Genomic DNA, 16,389 nt, shown 5'->3' with positions numbered 1-16,389 from the left:
GGGCTTTTTCTGTAGATGGATGCTGTGTGCCAACGGGTGATGCTGCTTCACCCGGGGCTCCTCTAGCGCTGTGACAGCCGGTGATTGTAAGTCGAAGATGGACGCCTGAAAGCGAGTGCGATGACGATTTGTTCGAACGCTATTCCATCCGTAATCCTCTTCCAATACCCCGCATATACCGTGTGCCACAAGCACGAACTGTCACAACTTGTCACCGAGAGCTTTCGGGATGCTTGACTTGGTGGCAACGGTGGATGTGGTTTCGCACACGAGGCACGAGCGCTGGTGGTGCCGACCATTGGGCGGGGAACAGCTGACAACAGTGCGACAAACCATGCCGTGTGGCACTGGAGCTCGATGATGCTATCGCTTCTTGTTGCCTGGGTGATGATAACCTCTCGGGGCCATGGCGGGAAAGGGAAGAGTTGAGTGATATTAAATTCTTGACAGCTTTCTAGGAAATGGTACACTTTTTGCTCACTATCATTATCGTTATAGTTAGTCTGCTTGTTGCCATCAACAAACAGTGGACCGCTGGACGTTTTGATGAAGTTAAAGAAAAAAAGGAATAATCGTGCAATGAATGGGAAAGCTATTGATTTAGACGTCATTTGTGTTGTTTAATTGCTGGAAAATTTCTTCGGACAACTATAACAAGCTAATTCCATTGCTATGAAAGGCCTTGGTGACAAGTTTAATGCCTTTCTAATGATTCGAACTCCTCAAAATTATCTTTGATAAAAATCATTTCATTTTCATTTCATTTTTTATGACTTTCCACCATCACCAATCTCATCAACTGTTGAATATATTCGCAAAGTTCATTCACAACCTGCAAGTCCTTGGAAATCGGCTTTGGCTTCACTTTTACGACCATTTTGCCGACTTCTGATATGACATTTTTGTCACATGTCTCGAACAGTTGACATGAATGGCAATATTGGATACTGTTCCGAGAAGTCTGGCTGTGAGGTTCATATCATATTTTGTAGGGTATAAGATTGCATCAAAAAGAAGCAACATTGTAGGACAGGCATGCTACATCAATTCCATTTTCCTAGAATCTTAGTGGGAGAAATGAGAAATAATATTGAAGCAACTATTCCTAATCCATTGCTACTTCTTTCTGGAAAAAGGTTATCCAAGGCATTTATTTTCAAAAAGCATTGGTAGATCACAGTATTTAAAAGAAAAACAAAACTATTCTCTCACATTTTTTGGCCCCTTTTCCCGGATTTCCCGGACCTCATTACTATTTCTTGTGGAGGTATTGTTGATAAAAATAAAAATATGTTCATAGAATGTCAAATGTTTTCATAACTTGGACCTTATAAGAAAATGTAGTGTGAGTTCCCATGAGTTAATAATAATCCTCAAATCATTCAAACCTCATAGGACATGGCAAAGTAGAAACAAAGTCAATAGGATCCACACATAAGATCCTCCCCTAGCACACATGTGTCCTGTTCTATGGCGTAACTGACACAACCGCACATAATAATAGTAATCACACTGATGGGCAAGAAATGTGAAACATCCCGAACACAGACCAAAAACAGACAAAAAATGCAGCACCCCATGCCCATGAAATGAAATTGACCAACAACAGACCACATAGACAAGAGGGCCCGCTGTACAAACTGGACCGGACCAGACTGCGCGGATACGTGGCACTGCGGTTGAAAGCTCGACGGTATCTCCCCGCACGCTGACACGTCCAGATAGCATTTCACGCCGTCCCATTAAGCAGCAGCGCATTTTTGCCTAATGTTTGTAACACGACACGGGTTCGCCGCCACATTGCAAAAGTAAAACACTCACCGTCTTCCCGATGGCCGGAAGCGGGCCGGAATCTGCTAAACAGCGCACACATAACGGTGTTTCCAAGGGAGGTTATTTCGTTGTTTGTGCTGAACTGGCAACCAACCTAATAGCAGCAGCAGTGTAGAAACACACACACAAAAAACTCCGTAACGATGACCGGGCGACAACAGAGTGTAACACAACCATCAGAAATAATCTCATTACGCTCATCAATTTTCGCCCACAAATTTGGCTTCTCTGTTGCTTGGCAGTTAGACGAGACCGCACTCGATCCACCATCACGAACGAGCCGAGTTCAGTGGTGAGGCAACCGTGTTGATGTTTCAATTGAAATGAAGCGAAAATTTTCTACAATTTACCAACCGAGAGATGCCGTTTTGTTGTGCCCTCCTCTGTGCTTTTTGCCCAAGAGCGCAAATTTTTGCCCGGCAACGGGCAATGATGCGTAGATTGGTGCTTCTCGGGGAACCCGGGAGCCACGCCAACATTACCGAAATCATCATCTTCATTATCATCTTTACTCATCAACGCTAGCGAATAGAGGGAATACAAAAAAAAAACAAGCACAGGACGCAATAGACAAACGCACAGCCTCATTCCGTTCATGCTGTCGCAATGGTGGACCGATCCGAAAGCGAACAAGGTCGAAGGCGAAATTGACGCTTAATATAGCGTACATCGGCTGTGAGCTGGGTTGTGATGGGAGACCGTTTCGGGATGAGGCGGTTTTTATACTCAAAAGAGAGGTGAACGAGCACGTTCCTACCTTCCTCCTGCTCGACCGTGAGTCGTCACCAATAGTATCCTCCATAATGAACCACACAAAAACAGCTAGCCCCTACAACAACACGGTCGCTTGTGCTCGCACCAGCTTCGGCCAACTCGTCATAGGTTTGCATCATTATGGGCGTTGCAGGAGGCACCGCAACTGGACGCCGTGTGGTACGCCACCATCCATTTTCAGAAAGCTGATGAAAATTGCCTCCATTTTATGGATTCTTCTCCCGCTGTGAAAGTGGCTAACACTACGAGATGGGGCCCACTCGTTGTTAATTTTGTGTTGTTCTTTTACGTAAAAACAACGAAAAAACAACCCTCCATTTGATAGCGCCTTATTACACGACCATCCCCTACTATACGGGTTACGGGTGTAAGTGGGTACGGGGTTTTGATGGTAAATTTTTCGGTTAAGATGTTTCATCAAGCAGTTGCTCCTAATTATTTAGCACGAGTTATGCCATGGCAATAAAACTGCCCCGAATGGGTGTTATCTTGTGGCTCCTTTTCACCATTTGCTGTTAAGCCGTCCACTTTTTTGCTCCCCCGAACATTCTTTAGATCGTATCCGAGACGATAAAGAAAGCCCTCGGACGCTGCACTATAAACGTGGATTAACGCAAAGCGCCTTCACTCTTCCTTCTGTTTTGTTGCGTGTGTGTGTGTGTGTGTGTGTGTGTGTGTGTGTGTGTGTGTGTGTGTGTGTGTGTGTGTGTGTGTGTGTGTGTGTGTGTGTGTGTGTGTGTGTGTGTGTGTGTGTGTGTGTGTGTGTGTGTGTGTGTGTGTGTGTGTGTGTGTGTGTGTGTGTGTGTGTGTGTGTGTGTGTGTGTGTGTGTGTGTGTGTGTGTGTGTGTGTGTGTGTGTGTGTGTGTGTGTGGTGTGTGTGTGTGTGTGTGTGTGTGTGTGTGGTGTGTGTGTGGTGTGTGTGTGTGTGTGTGTGTGTGTGTGTGTGTGTGTGTGTGTGTGTGTGTGTGTGTGTGTGTGTGTGTGTGTGTGTGTGTGTGTGTGTGTGTGTGTGTGTGTGTGTGTGTGTGTGTGTGTGTGTGTGTGTGTGTGTGTGTGTGTGTGTGGTGTGTGTGTGTGTGTGTGTGTGTGTGTGTGTGTGTGTGTGTGTGTGTGTGTGTGTGTGTGTGTGTGTGTGTGTGTGTGTGTGTGTGTGTGTGTGTGTGTGTGTGTGTGTGTGTGTGTAAGTCCTTGTGGCCGCTGAGCTGGCCGTAAATTGACCCTGTCCGAGCCATCACCAAAGGAATCGTGTTTCATCTCATCCCAGGTCATTAAACCTTACGACGTCTTGACCAGCACGCGCTGCGCGTACGATAAGATTGGTACGGGAAGGGATACGGGTGCAAATTGGACACAATTTTGGAACCGATTTACACCCCAACCTTTCCACTCCCACCCAACCGAAAGCAGACACCGTGGGCAGGGCTAAAAGGAAAGGATTTTCGTAGTGGAATTAGTTGAGATTAGAGGTGGTGGTGGTGGTCTTCTACCCGCTTTCTTGATGAGTAAAATTTATGAACCACGGGAAAAGCCGCCATTTAAGGCAGTGTATGAAATGTGTGCAGTCTGACATGTTTCCCCCCTTTCTTTTTTTACGGGGCACACACAGCTAAGCCGCATGGGAAGCCATTTCGCTGCCATAATTGACGGACGACAACGGCTCAGGATGGATTGCTGCTGCTGCTGCTGCTGCTGCTGCTAGCTGATGCTCATGTTTTTCCGTTCCTCAACACAAATCCTGTTACAAGGCTTCCGGCCTGACGCAACCGGAGACGCAACCGGTACGGGTGCCGGTGTCGAAAAGGGCAAGAAAACCAGAACACTCGATACTCCATCGACGCCATATAATACCGATAGCGGTGGACGACGGTGGTTGGACGTGGTTAAGAAATCGTAAAAAAGGATTTATCGTCCAAGTCGGATGGTGCGACTGCGACAGCGAGCGGTGGCTAATTATTGACAAATGGCGTAAAATATAACAAATTCCTACTCGGGCAACACACACTAAGCTGGTGGAGATGGAGAACTAATGGGAAAAATGTTTTACGATCAGAAGGTTCTGCGAGGCTGTGTGGCTATGAGGACTTTCTTTAATGAGGATCACCTTTTTTTGCGTCGTTTTATTACGACAACAAATTGGGGTTTATGTTGCCCTGGGATTTGGATCGTGGATGAACGTCTATCAGGTGGAGCGAAATCAAGCAAACGAAGAACTCGTAAAGCGAAATTAAACCCTAAGAAATGATATCTAATGTGAAGGACCTAGATTACAGTGTGAAACAAATAATAAACGGTAAGATTTGGTAAGGCAGGTAGACTAAATGAGAAATATAACGATATATGAAGCGACATAATGCATTTGTCATGGACCATGACCCTTTTTTCCCCCAAGCTACTTCTAATTTAAACTCAATTTTGCGAATGATGCATTGCATTGCTGTTACTAAAATGTACATCAGAATGAGGATTCAGTGTGAAGAAAAATTACAGCACTGTCGGATATTGAGAAAGGGTCATGCCAGAATGGAAGACAAAAACAAGTACCCTTTGCTCGAGTCATTCGTTTTCGATCGCTGACTGGTGGAAAATAACACAAACGAAGCAAAACAAAACCCCCCCCGGAGACTCCTTCCGGAGAAAGCTCAACAGATGATTTGTTTCATTCGCGTTAGCATCATGCAAGCAGTTCAGTGAAAAGGCAAACCCTCTCCTGAATGAGCTCGGCTCTTGCCAAGGCTACATTTGCAATCCGAAACCATTCGAGCCAACCAGTCAGCTAGCGAGCCGTTTCGAGAGCATCTTGTTATCTTGTTGTTGTTTGTCTGGTTTCTGGTTCTTTTCATAGAGAAAGACAGAAGAAAAAACAACTCCCAACTTGCTGGCCGAATGAAAGCAACGTGGTCATTCGATTCAAACAGCAACGAGCTGGGAACAAAAACATCTTGCCATTTCTTGGCAAAACCAAAACAACAAAAAGCGAAGAAAATACAGCGTATAGTATGTGCAGCGGGCCAGTGTGGTCACAGGGTAAACAGTGTTGCTAAGAGTTGGAGCCATGTGCCGCTGCAGGTATTCTATTTTTTTAGCGTTCCTTGCCGATCGCCAACCAGAACACTTTTCTTTGAATTCAACTCCTGTGGGTGGCTTTCAATCTTCAACGAGCTTGACTATCTGTTTATACGTGATGCTCTGCCCACTAAATAACAAGCAACCGGCGAATCGAAAGCAAGAGCAAAATCCACAACCCTCTTTTTGTTTGGATGGATTCGACCTGTATGTTGTTCCGTGCTTGGCCGCTTCACTTTAGGCGATTGCAGTCAGGAAAATGGCAAACAGCGCTTTACACCGAGCTATCGGCAGCGAGAAGCTGAGTTCGGTGTTTTGTTGTTGTTTCCTTGCATTTCGCATCAATTTGCTCTTTATCAGGTGTACCAGTGCCAGTGTAGAATTGCGCTGAAATTCTAACGAACCACGAACCAGGCGGGCTTTTTGCAGTGTTTAGTAGAATTGGATTCCTCAATTTTGTAGAAAAGGCTGCACAAAGTGGAAAACGTTAACGATTTCTTTGGAAAAAAAACGCGACGTAGAAGATTGAAACGTATTGTAATCGCATTTGGAAACGTTCGGAAACAAAGAAGCGTTTTCTATTTGAGCAAACGGAATGTCATAATAACATCTCCTTTTTGTGATCTAACGTTCAATGTATTCAAAGTATGAAGCCTAAATTCTACAAACTAAACATTTAACGACCTTTATTGTTTTCTTGTTCTTTGTTACAGGTAACTAAAATGAAGTCTTGGAAAAACTCAAGCTGATAAAAGGTATTTCAATGGCTCATCGACAGGCTCCCCAAGAAGTTGCAAGACATTTTAACCATCTTGCCGGTCTGTCATACACTCCAACAAAGTAAAGCAACATATTTAAGCAGTTGAGCTAAACCGTCAACGATAACAAAAAAACGCGACGGTCTACGTGACCCTTTAAGCGGTTCAACCAACTATGTTGCTGCGCACGTTTCAGTGTTAATCCTTTGACATTCGACCATTACGTACATTAGGCTTAGTGAAAATAAAACCCCTTAGTGGAAATGCAAGAAAAAAAAACCCTACTTTCACAAACACACACACACACATACGATTGTCTGGGCTTACAACTTTTCCCGCTTGACTTTCGTCTAAAAAAACTAAACGTCGGCTTGACAAAATGTTGCATTTCAAACAACTTGGCATTTTGTGCGGACGTAAGCTTTTTTCCTGTGTCTCATTTTACACTGCTGAAGCTACGTAAAGAGGTAGGGGAAGCCATACGCTATATAAGGATCATATACGCTCACAAAAACAGAGGCGACCCAAAAAGCGAGGCCGTCCGTGGGACAATGCCTTGAAAACCAAATCGGCCAGTAAATGGGTGTACATGAGAAGCAACAATTTGATATTCGTCGTCCATACCCAATCCTCCACCAGGGTTCAACCCCTTTGTGAAGCAACTTTGTGCCAGTTGGTTGCTTTACCGGGAGTTGGTTCCGCAAACAAGCCCCAGCGCACACCAGTCAAGCGCCTGTGAACATGCTCGAGAGTTCTCCCTGACGTCGTGTACTGCCGTGTACTGGGCACGACGCCTGGTGTCTCATCGGAATTCCGGACATTGTCACTAATATCCTGGCACATACCGTATACCGAGCAAACCCAAGCACACACACACACACACACACATACAGAGCAAACGTCACCACGCTCTCAGCCCTCGGTCGGCATTCTAAAATCGTACAATGTTTGAAGAGCAACCGGTACCTGATTTTCAACAGTGTATCCTTTCGTCCTGAACCATTTTTTGTGCCTCCATGAGGTGCCTTCCCAACCACACACCCACTCGTGAGCGAGCACACGGGCGCAAAATTCTTACCGGAAGAGCGAGAAAAAACTGCTGAAAAACTGTGGGTAGATGAAGTAAGAGGAAATACAAAGCATACACCACGTATGCTTTGTACCTTAACATAAACCATCGCACTGCTCGGAGTTCCAAGCACACACACACACACCGAGCAGAACCATTCACCCCGCAGCTGCCAACCCCGTTGAGCAAACAGAACCAAACACAACAAGTCATTCGAAACGGATGAGCGAACAAAAAAAGAAAAATCCAACGCTATCTCCCCTCCTCTAACCAAAGTACGGCTTCCGTTTACGCCGCTTGGTCCATTCGAAAGCTTCACCGATGTGCGTGGACCAGTGTCTGTGTGAGGTTTTTGTTTTAACGCCCACTGCCATCACTCCGTTGCCACCAAAACGGCAAGCATCTTTTTATCAACCCATTGCCGGCAAGCCGTATGTGGCTCGCTCGGTAACTTCGTAATATTTTTATTCAAAACACACCACCACACACTGTTTGTGCACACACACACACACACAATATGCATACCATTTTCTCCTAGTTTTTGTGCCTTATACCGTGCCGTCGCTCCGGAAGTTACCAGCCTGACTGGTCCGTTTTTCCAACCCGTTTACATTCGGGTTTGAAGAGATACTGCGAGCGTGAAGGTTTTCGATGAGGAAGAAAAACGGGCTGTGTAAAGGGTTAACATTTTTGCCACTTCATCGAATCTGGTTTCCTTGGCTGTTGTTTGTTATGTTTCCTGCTGAGTGGATGCTGCTGTTCTGTTGCATATGCAATGGACGCAAGCAAAATACAAAAAAAAAAAAACAAGCCAACACAACTCCACTCGGGGGAGTGCCGTTGAAGTTGTTGTGAAATTGAATGCGAAATTCATCCAAAATTTGATCGAGTTTAATAAAAAATCATGCAACCATGATGCCGAGGGGAAGACTTTGGCACAATCAATGAATCATGCACATGTCATTCGAAGGAAACTAACAATTATCTAGGTGGTAGAGGGTGCATTAACTTCAAGGAATGGTTCATAACAATTCCCTGCGTAAAATGTATTTTATATTTCTTGTCTAAAGTTGAGATTCTTTTCACAATTTCCCCTTTGCTCAAAATCCAATAAAAATAGAACAACCTTTCAGAAATCCTATCTTTACACTCGCTCACCACACAGACACAATGAACAGTGCGGTTTATATCGTGCTGAAGTGAACGCGAAGCAGTGCAAACCACATGAACTTTCCCTTGGTATATTAAAGTTTTTTTTTTATAATGTTCACTGTTATACCTTTTTTCAACACAATCGCATGCATTTATACTCTTTGCATCATCACAAAGCTGAAGGGCTCGTAATTTTACGAGTGAAACAAATATGCAACCATGCACTAGAAAGTCAACATGCAACACACACAAAAAATATATGCAAGCAACACTCGTTGCCCGTGGCTAGCCAAGCTTCACTACTCGCGATTCACAGCCGACACATAAATGAGAAGTGAAAGGTTAGCGGTGTGGTCGCTGTATTCCTATGCTTTACAATCGTAGCACGAAACCAGAGCGATTTACTTTTTTTTTGCAATTCCACACACGACGACCAGTTAGTATCTGCTAGTAGAAAGGGAACGACAAGAATAATAAAAATTAATTAAAAATGTTTTTATAACGAGCAAGTTCCTAATCACACGGTATGAATCTTGCGGTTGCAGTTGAGAGACTGACGAGAGTGTCCGAGAACTGAAGGTGCAAATGATGCCACCAAGGATGTGTGTCCCATATGCTGTCTCCTATTCGTAGCAAAATCACTGAAGTTCATTGTATCACTGGTTTTGTGATGATGTTGTATCTGAGGATGGTTAATCCTGACATATGAGAATTTATTGATTGTTACCACAACGTCCCCTATTAAAAGAAACTATAGCTAAAGCGTTAAATGAATTCAATTAATGAGAATGAAATAAAATTCACAAACATTCCGCACCGACCCGAAGCACCGGCTTTGACATCCGTACTAACCATCATTTTATTTCCGATTCCTTCACACTACTTCCAGCTCGATCAGTTGTGTCAGTGGGCCATCTGGTCGAGAAACGTCGGGAATCGGGGACCGAGTCTGTTATTCTTCAGAATTTTAATGGTGTCGACTCGTTCCACCGCTGGCAATGTGTTTCCTCCGGTAGCAAGGAACGCGGAAATTAATTTGCGAATAATTAGAAATTCAATTACTTTGCCCGAGTAAGAGCGGACACAAATCGTGGGGGCCCGACTGCCGTAAAAAGTTCTCCATTCGACGGAAAAAGTGGTGTGCAATCGAGCACAAAAAACACGTGATCGGAAATCGGGATCGAAGCGGAAAGATGGACTTGATTTGTTCCCTATTTTCCTCTTTCCGCATTGGATGGATGCTTTTAATTTTTCTGTCACCAATTTGGTGGAGTGGTCCTCCTCATTTCAAGGGACGGCATTTACACACAGTGGTAGGGCGAGTTTCGTGATTGCGTCGTAAATTTATCCTCTGTGAAGGGAATGCTTATTGATTTGATTTGATTAGAAGTGGATAAAGAAGATAAACACAACATAAACAACATACAAACATACAGATGCAAATAAAAGTTGTGTTAAAAGACTAGTTATATGCATATGCAAATAACACAAGTGTATACATATTTTCACTTTCATCACGATTACAGCAACAATTGACTGTCATATTGAATCCTGTCTCCTACATCTAATCCTAACTAACCGAATCCTACACTAACTACACTAAAATTCCTATCGAGTCCTCACCATGCTAGACATTGAGTCTTGGTATCGTCTTTCTTGTATCCTCTCCATCTTTGGACGAAAACTATTCATCTCCATTAGGCAAGTCTTAAAACAGCAAAAAGCTTAAATTTGATGTTGTAATTCTTGCTGATTTCTGGCTGAAACATGATGCTACAATACATACTACTTTGCAACCACAACTACCTTTCGCTGCACAAGATATGAGCCGTCCTCTCGTTTTAATTCCTTCCATACATCTTACCGGTAAGATTAGATGCATTTGGTTTTGGCATCGTAGCCAAGAGCATGCTTTTCCTTCCTCAGTTATCTTCCTTTCTACTGTATCCTTACATCAATCTTTAGTGCAGTGACGATACGCTGCATCTTAAGTCCAGTTGCAAGACGGCTTTATCTCACCTAACGCTTTAGCTTCAACAGAGATTATGGAAAGAACTTTGAAGATATGTATGTGTGTGTTACTCACTTGCAATAGCTATATAAAGCTTCCCAATGTGTAACCACAACTCACAGCTTAGGGTGCAACAACTTGGCTCGGGTTCTTGCCCGACGTCTTCCGGAAGGGTTTCTGAAATGATAATGGTCTGAGTTTCAGCAGGAAAAAGGAATGGTTTGCATCCGTGCAAGATATCGTCATCATCATCATCATCATCATCATTGCAAACCCTAAAGCTTCTAAAGAACTCGTTAGTCAGTTGCTGGCACCGAGCTCGATGCAGGAACCGACCAGTTTTCTCAGCCGTAAAGCACACGTACAGGTGTAAAAACTAACCACACAAAACAGTACGAAGCGCCGGCGCAGGAAGCAACAGGAAGCTCACTGCTATAAAGCATCACCAATGAATGGTTACCCAGACTCCATCACAATGTCCCGCACGGGCTTGAGACGGGTTGTCTCTAGGGAGACGGAAGGGAGACAGATTTATGAGCATCATTATCAAGCGACAGCTTCAACTCTGGTTCATCTATACCGTACATCAAACCGGTGCGCGCAGTAGCTCCATTCCCAAGGCTCCATTACCTCATTTTGGTCAATAAACCGTCCATCTTACGCGTCCGAGACGAACCCTTCCATCTTTCGAGCAGTGCCCAAGACTGTTCCTGGGTTTCGTGGGCCGCCCACCCCCCTTTGGACGTTTGCTTGTTCCATAAATCTTGTTTGCTTTCCTCTTTAGCCTAGCGTCTCATTTTCACTGCATTTGACAGCCGCCTTTTCTTCTCGTTGCGAGGGAACAACCAAGACGGGCAACAAATGGGAACGGGGACGTCTTTTTTGCCATCCAACCGTCCCTTTCATTTCTTTCCCGTAACGACAACAGCGTCCAGATTTCTAGGATAGGGCTATTAGCTTCATGAAATGGACCGTCGGCCCAACCAACACCACCTCACGCGCCCGAAAGCCATCGCCGGGGGATTGGTTTTTGCTTTTTGCTGCTCCCCGCTCAGCCTGTACACCCAATGGCTTACTTTTTGGTCCGGCCAGCATTAGACGGCAAAAATGACCATCCCTGGAAGGAGGGCGAAGGACGGGCAAAGCATTTAACTAAGGAGTGGCCGAGGAGGGGAAGAAAGCAAACCTTAAACGTCGAAACAGACTACACCGTAATGCATCATTGACAGTTTCGAGTGGAATCTAATCACGGCCAGCAACGTTTTAGATTACGCCACTAAGTGGTGAAGTGGACTCGTGCAGGACCGCTGACGGTTCGCTATTTCATGCCCACACTTTGCACAACAATGGCCAAATGGGGCGCTCGATTTACAGACATTGCCTGGGCAGCGCAAACAATACACAAAGCATATGGTTCAAGTTTAATGGCTAAGTGTATACTGTGTACTTAAGGTTTCGGAGATGCTTGAAATTCGACCAGAGCATCATCCTCTTCAGCGATCGTTCCAGTTTGGATTTGAAAAATCTTAAACTAATGTTAAATTTCGTAGCTCTTCAACCAGTACTCTTCAAATATGTGGCTTTAAGGCTTCAAATTCTTCCCAACCATACCAAGTCCAGCAGCAACAGTTTAAAGTCCGAACCGGCAACCATCTGCCCGAAAGTATTATCACATTCGCCTCCCACCAAAAGCATCTGCCCGGTTCTCCACGCGGCAATACGGTGCTAATTTTCCATCCATTTGGGAACCATTTCCTTTTTGTACTCCCCAACCACGGGAAACCCGTCAGCCCGAGCGTCCGGTTTCGGTATCCTCCGGTGCATCCGGATCTGCTTGTCTCCTGCCCAGATTGTTTGCCCAGTAACTGACAAACAAAAGAAGAAGAAGAAAAAACAGCTCCAAAAGCGAAAACCTGCCGAAATCCTTCAAATAATCCCCTACAGCCTCTGCCCAGAGAAAACAAAGCTGGAAAACGACAAACATTTGCCCCGTTTGGTCCGTGTTCGACATCCGTTGTGCTGTTCGTTGTTGCTTCAGTGTTTGTCAATTTAAAGGTGAATTTCACCGCCACCCGACCTTCCCGACACGTCTGCGACACCGGAAATGGGGGGGAAGGTTACAAAAATACATCCCATGCGCGTGCTTTCGAAGCATACCAGACGGGCGCACCGACGATGGCAATGGACCACCGAATCTAAGGGTTTCTACTCAAAGGATTTTTGTTTTGTCGCCCTGTTTCGTTTTATTTCCTGTACCCAACACCGACGATATCCTGAATCAGTGGGAAAAGGTTAAAAACAGAACCATGTGGGTGTATAAAAAAATGTAAAACCAAATAAAACCCAGTTTTGCTCTTGTGCAAGCTCTTCAAGAACGGATTGCATTCGGTGCTCGAATCCGCTGCCAAAAACAAATAAAAAAAAGGTAATCTCCTTCGAGTGTACTTCCCTTCCCAAAGCTCAAGGACCGACCATGTGATTGTGTTTATTTATTTGCAATCTTGAATGCCATCATATATCTTGCGAGCTGAAGCTGCTCTTCTGTTGGGTATCGTAGCTTCACCACCGTACGTACCGTCTGGTACCAGGCTGGCTTTGTACAAAGTCTTTTGCAATTGTGCTGCAAACTTTTTGCATAAGGTCAGCGCACCGCAATACGCGAGCTGGTTTGCAGTGATGCAGCACTCACAGGCACCCTCATTTCTCATCCGGCGTTTGGAGCACCGTTTGGGGGGGAAGGAACAATGTTTCTTTGTTTCATGTCTATTGAATTTTTAGTTTTCCTTCTGACTACCCCGAAGTAGACGAACGACCGGCGCCGAAGACCGGGCAAGATTTATGTTGATAATGTAATGGCACCGTGCACTTGTAGCGGCGAGTCGAGACGACCCCGACAACATCAAACACTTGTGCAGCTACCGATGCGGTACCAACAAGCAACAGAAAGCGGGAGGTAATTCAATGTTCTTCCGTACAAACAACAGCCCCATTCTTGTTCCATTCTCTTCATTCCGGCACACTGGAGGCCCACACTGACTGGCGTGGATGAAAGGGATTTGCTGTCGGGTTTGGTGGCCGCAACCTCAACCCCGGACTATAGTTGGTCAGCGGCAGCTAGCCAAGCGCGACTTCACTTCGCGCTTTGAAATGGTGGTGCAGTCCCGGTGTGCGGTTTTCACTGACGACGTCCAAATCAGGATGATCCCGCATCCCGGTCAGAACTGTCCGTCGCTGTACAGGCGTGGTGCAGCAGGTTGAATGGCGAGATTGAAAACCGCAAGTACGGACGCCCTGTCACTACCGTATCATCAGCATCATCCCAAGCCAGTCTTGGAAACTAATTAGCGATGGGTTGGTCTCACACCGAACGGAATGAACTCGCGCGTGCATGGTTTTGTGTGCGTTAAGCCTATCTTTCCATCTTGCCGTCGGCAAACAACGGCACACGGAAAACCGATTGTATGCGTGTGCATTAACAACAATAGGGCGCGGGAGGATTTAGGCTTTCCGGGATGTGGAACCGCTCCAAGAAAATCCACAACCAAACCTTCAACCGTCGCCAAACTGTGCCTCCGATGGTATCACGTCATGACGCACAGCATCAACCGCCGGTTGATGGGAGAAATTCCGTAAGGGCACCGGAAAGCTTCCTAAATCGCGACGTCGTCATGCTTGGTTCCATGAACCGAGAGGCCGATATGAGGGTGGTGTAGCTTAGCCCGCACGGCAATGGCGTTGAGAGTAAACATATCTTTCGGGGCGGCGAAGGCGGCACTGTTTGATAGAACCCGACCACCAGTAAAGGATCTCCATCCGTCTGACCAGCAGAATGTGTGCAGCCCGCACAATTGCTCGACTTTCTCCATTTCGTACGCACATATTCAAAAAAAATCTGGAGTATGGGTGCTTTAGCTTACAGTGTGGGGATAGGTAAGCTATTTCAATCACGCATTCCTGGGACAGGAATTTTGACTGAGCGGAACCCTCGCCCGGAGGAAACGCTTTTCCCGAAACAATGTCCCACGGGCTCCGAAAACGGAAGCTTGAATGTCATTTTGAGCTACATTTTTGGGGACCAACATTCCGTTTTACGATGCGTAACTTCGCGCAAAAGCGGATGATGGTGGCCTATTATCATCCTACAATGTTGCAACGAAACGGAGTGGAAACTGCTTTTTTGTTGTAGTCGTCGCTTGTCTCAGTTTTCTTCCTATAAAGCGAAGCAATAAAATCTTTATCACATCACAACGCAACGAGTGTTATTGGAACCGTGTTCCGGTTTTGTGAGGCACTGTACAGCCCCTCCGGAAGCCCCTGGTTTCCGTCACATACACTGTTAAAAGCAGAACGACGCCAGACAGCGATGTAAGGATGCAACTCGGGAAGCTCATGAAATGCACAAAATAATAACTCGCCCATTTTGCATCACAGCAACGGTCGGAAAGTAATATGCCAGTTGCACTAGTGACGCACGACACGCACACAACAGGCAGAGCTGTAGCGCTGTTGGCGTACCATTATTATTGCCCTGGCCCTGGCTAGTAGGCGTCAGTGTACGGTGGAGCTGTTGGATAAAATATGTTTATCAACTTCCAGGGCTCTCCCAAAGGGTGCAGCGAAGGCCGGAGATCACGGTGCCAGCGGTGATGAATTGATCGTGTGCAGTGCAGCGCGTGTGTGTGTGTGCGGGGTGCGGTTTTGGAAGCCGAGCTCTGGAGTACGGTTGAAGTACATCGTAATGCGAAAGTTGATGGCATTGTGGTTTATCGCTCGCAGCAACAGCAGCAACAGCAGCAGCAAGATGGTTTGGTGGTTGGTGAATTGCATATCCTTTTGCTTTTGCCGAAGGGGAAGGAACAATATAGGAGCATACGTGGGCTGGAAAGCCTCCATTTGGAGGGGGCAGGGTGCAATGAAACGGAAGCGAACGTTAATAGTCTGCATGATCGATTAGTTTTAGCATACCACTGACAGTGGTACGAAGAAAGGATCGGTTCGGCTGGGGAGGGGTTCGGGTTGCAGCATAATGTCTCAACTTTCACTCACCAGCACCGCTAAACAGGCCGTGGTGCGTATATTGCGCACCGATAACGTCGATTTCATCGCGTCATGAATATTTCGCGACAAGCTGCCGCTGCTGCTGCTGCTGCGTTGAAGAATGGTTGTCCACGTGTTGAGAATTTGGGTCATCGTTGCAGCGGCGGGATGAACTGCAAAGTGGGATGAACGAGGTGATTGGCGTTCGGATAAGTGGCTTCGTTGTCAGCGATATTAACTAACGGCGAGTGCAACAATGCGACCGCATACGCACTACGATACGCACTACCAGTGATGCGGGAGTGATTGCGCTAGTGCATGCTAGTGGGTGGGAAAGAAATTAATAATGAACAGAACATTGAGCGTACGGAAGCAGTTATAAACATGCATCTTATCGTGCAGAAGAATGGAGCAACTAAAAATGCTACTCACTAGTCGGTAGTCGGCAAACATTTGCCGTCCACCATCGCTCGTTCTACAGTGGGTACAAAGTTTGCTATCTGTCTCTAAAATTTGCTATCTCTCTGTGTGTGTATGTGTGTATGTATAGACATTGTGGTATAATCTACAAACGAAGCATAATCAGAAGGATTCCCGCTTTCCCAATCCTAATCTCTCTCTCCACTAGGAGAATGGTTAAAAGTGTTCAAGCGTATTTATCCAAAGCACGTCCTCCTGCCCAGTTATACTCT

The 16,389-nt window shown here is 45.7% G+C and overlaps 1 protein-coding gene across 3 annotated transcripts in view; it reads left to right on the top strand.

Moving 5' to 3' along the window:
• LOC121595992 (protein O-mannosyl-transferase TMTC2) overlaps nucleotides 1-16,389 on the top strand; it is a 159,137-nt gene that overhangs the window by 55,069 nt on the left and 87,679 nt on the right. The gene's annotated exons all lie outside the window — the stretch shown is intronic.

The sequence above is a fragment of the Anopheles merus genome, chromosome 3R (assembly GCF_017562075.2).
Source record: "Anopheles merus strain MAF chromosome 3R, AmerM5.1, whole genome shotgun sequence".
Taxonomy (NCBI): Eukaryota; Metazoa; Arthropoda; class Insecta; order Diptera; family Culicidae; genus Anopheles; species Anopheles merus.
Note: the sequence above shows the minus strand (reverse complement) of the source record. Positions and strands in the feature narration are given on the sequence as shown.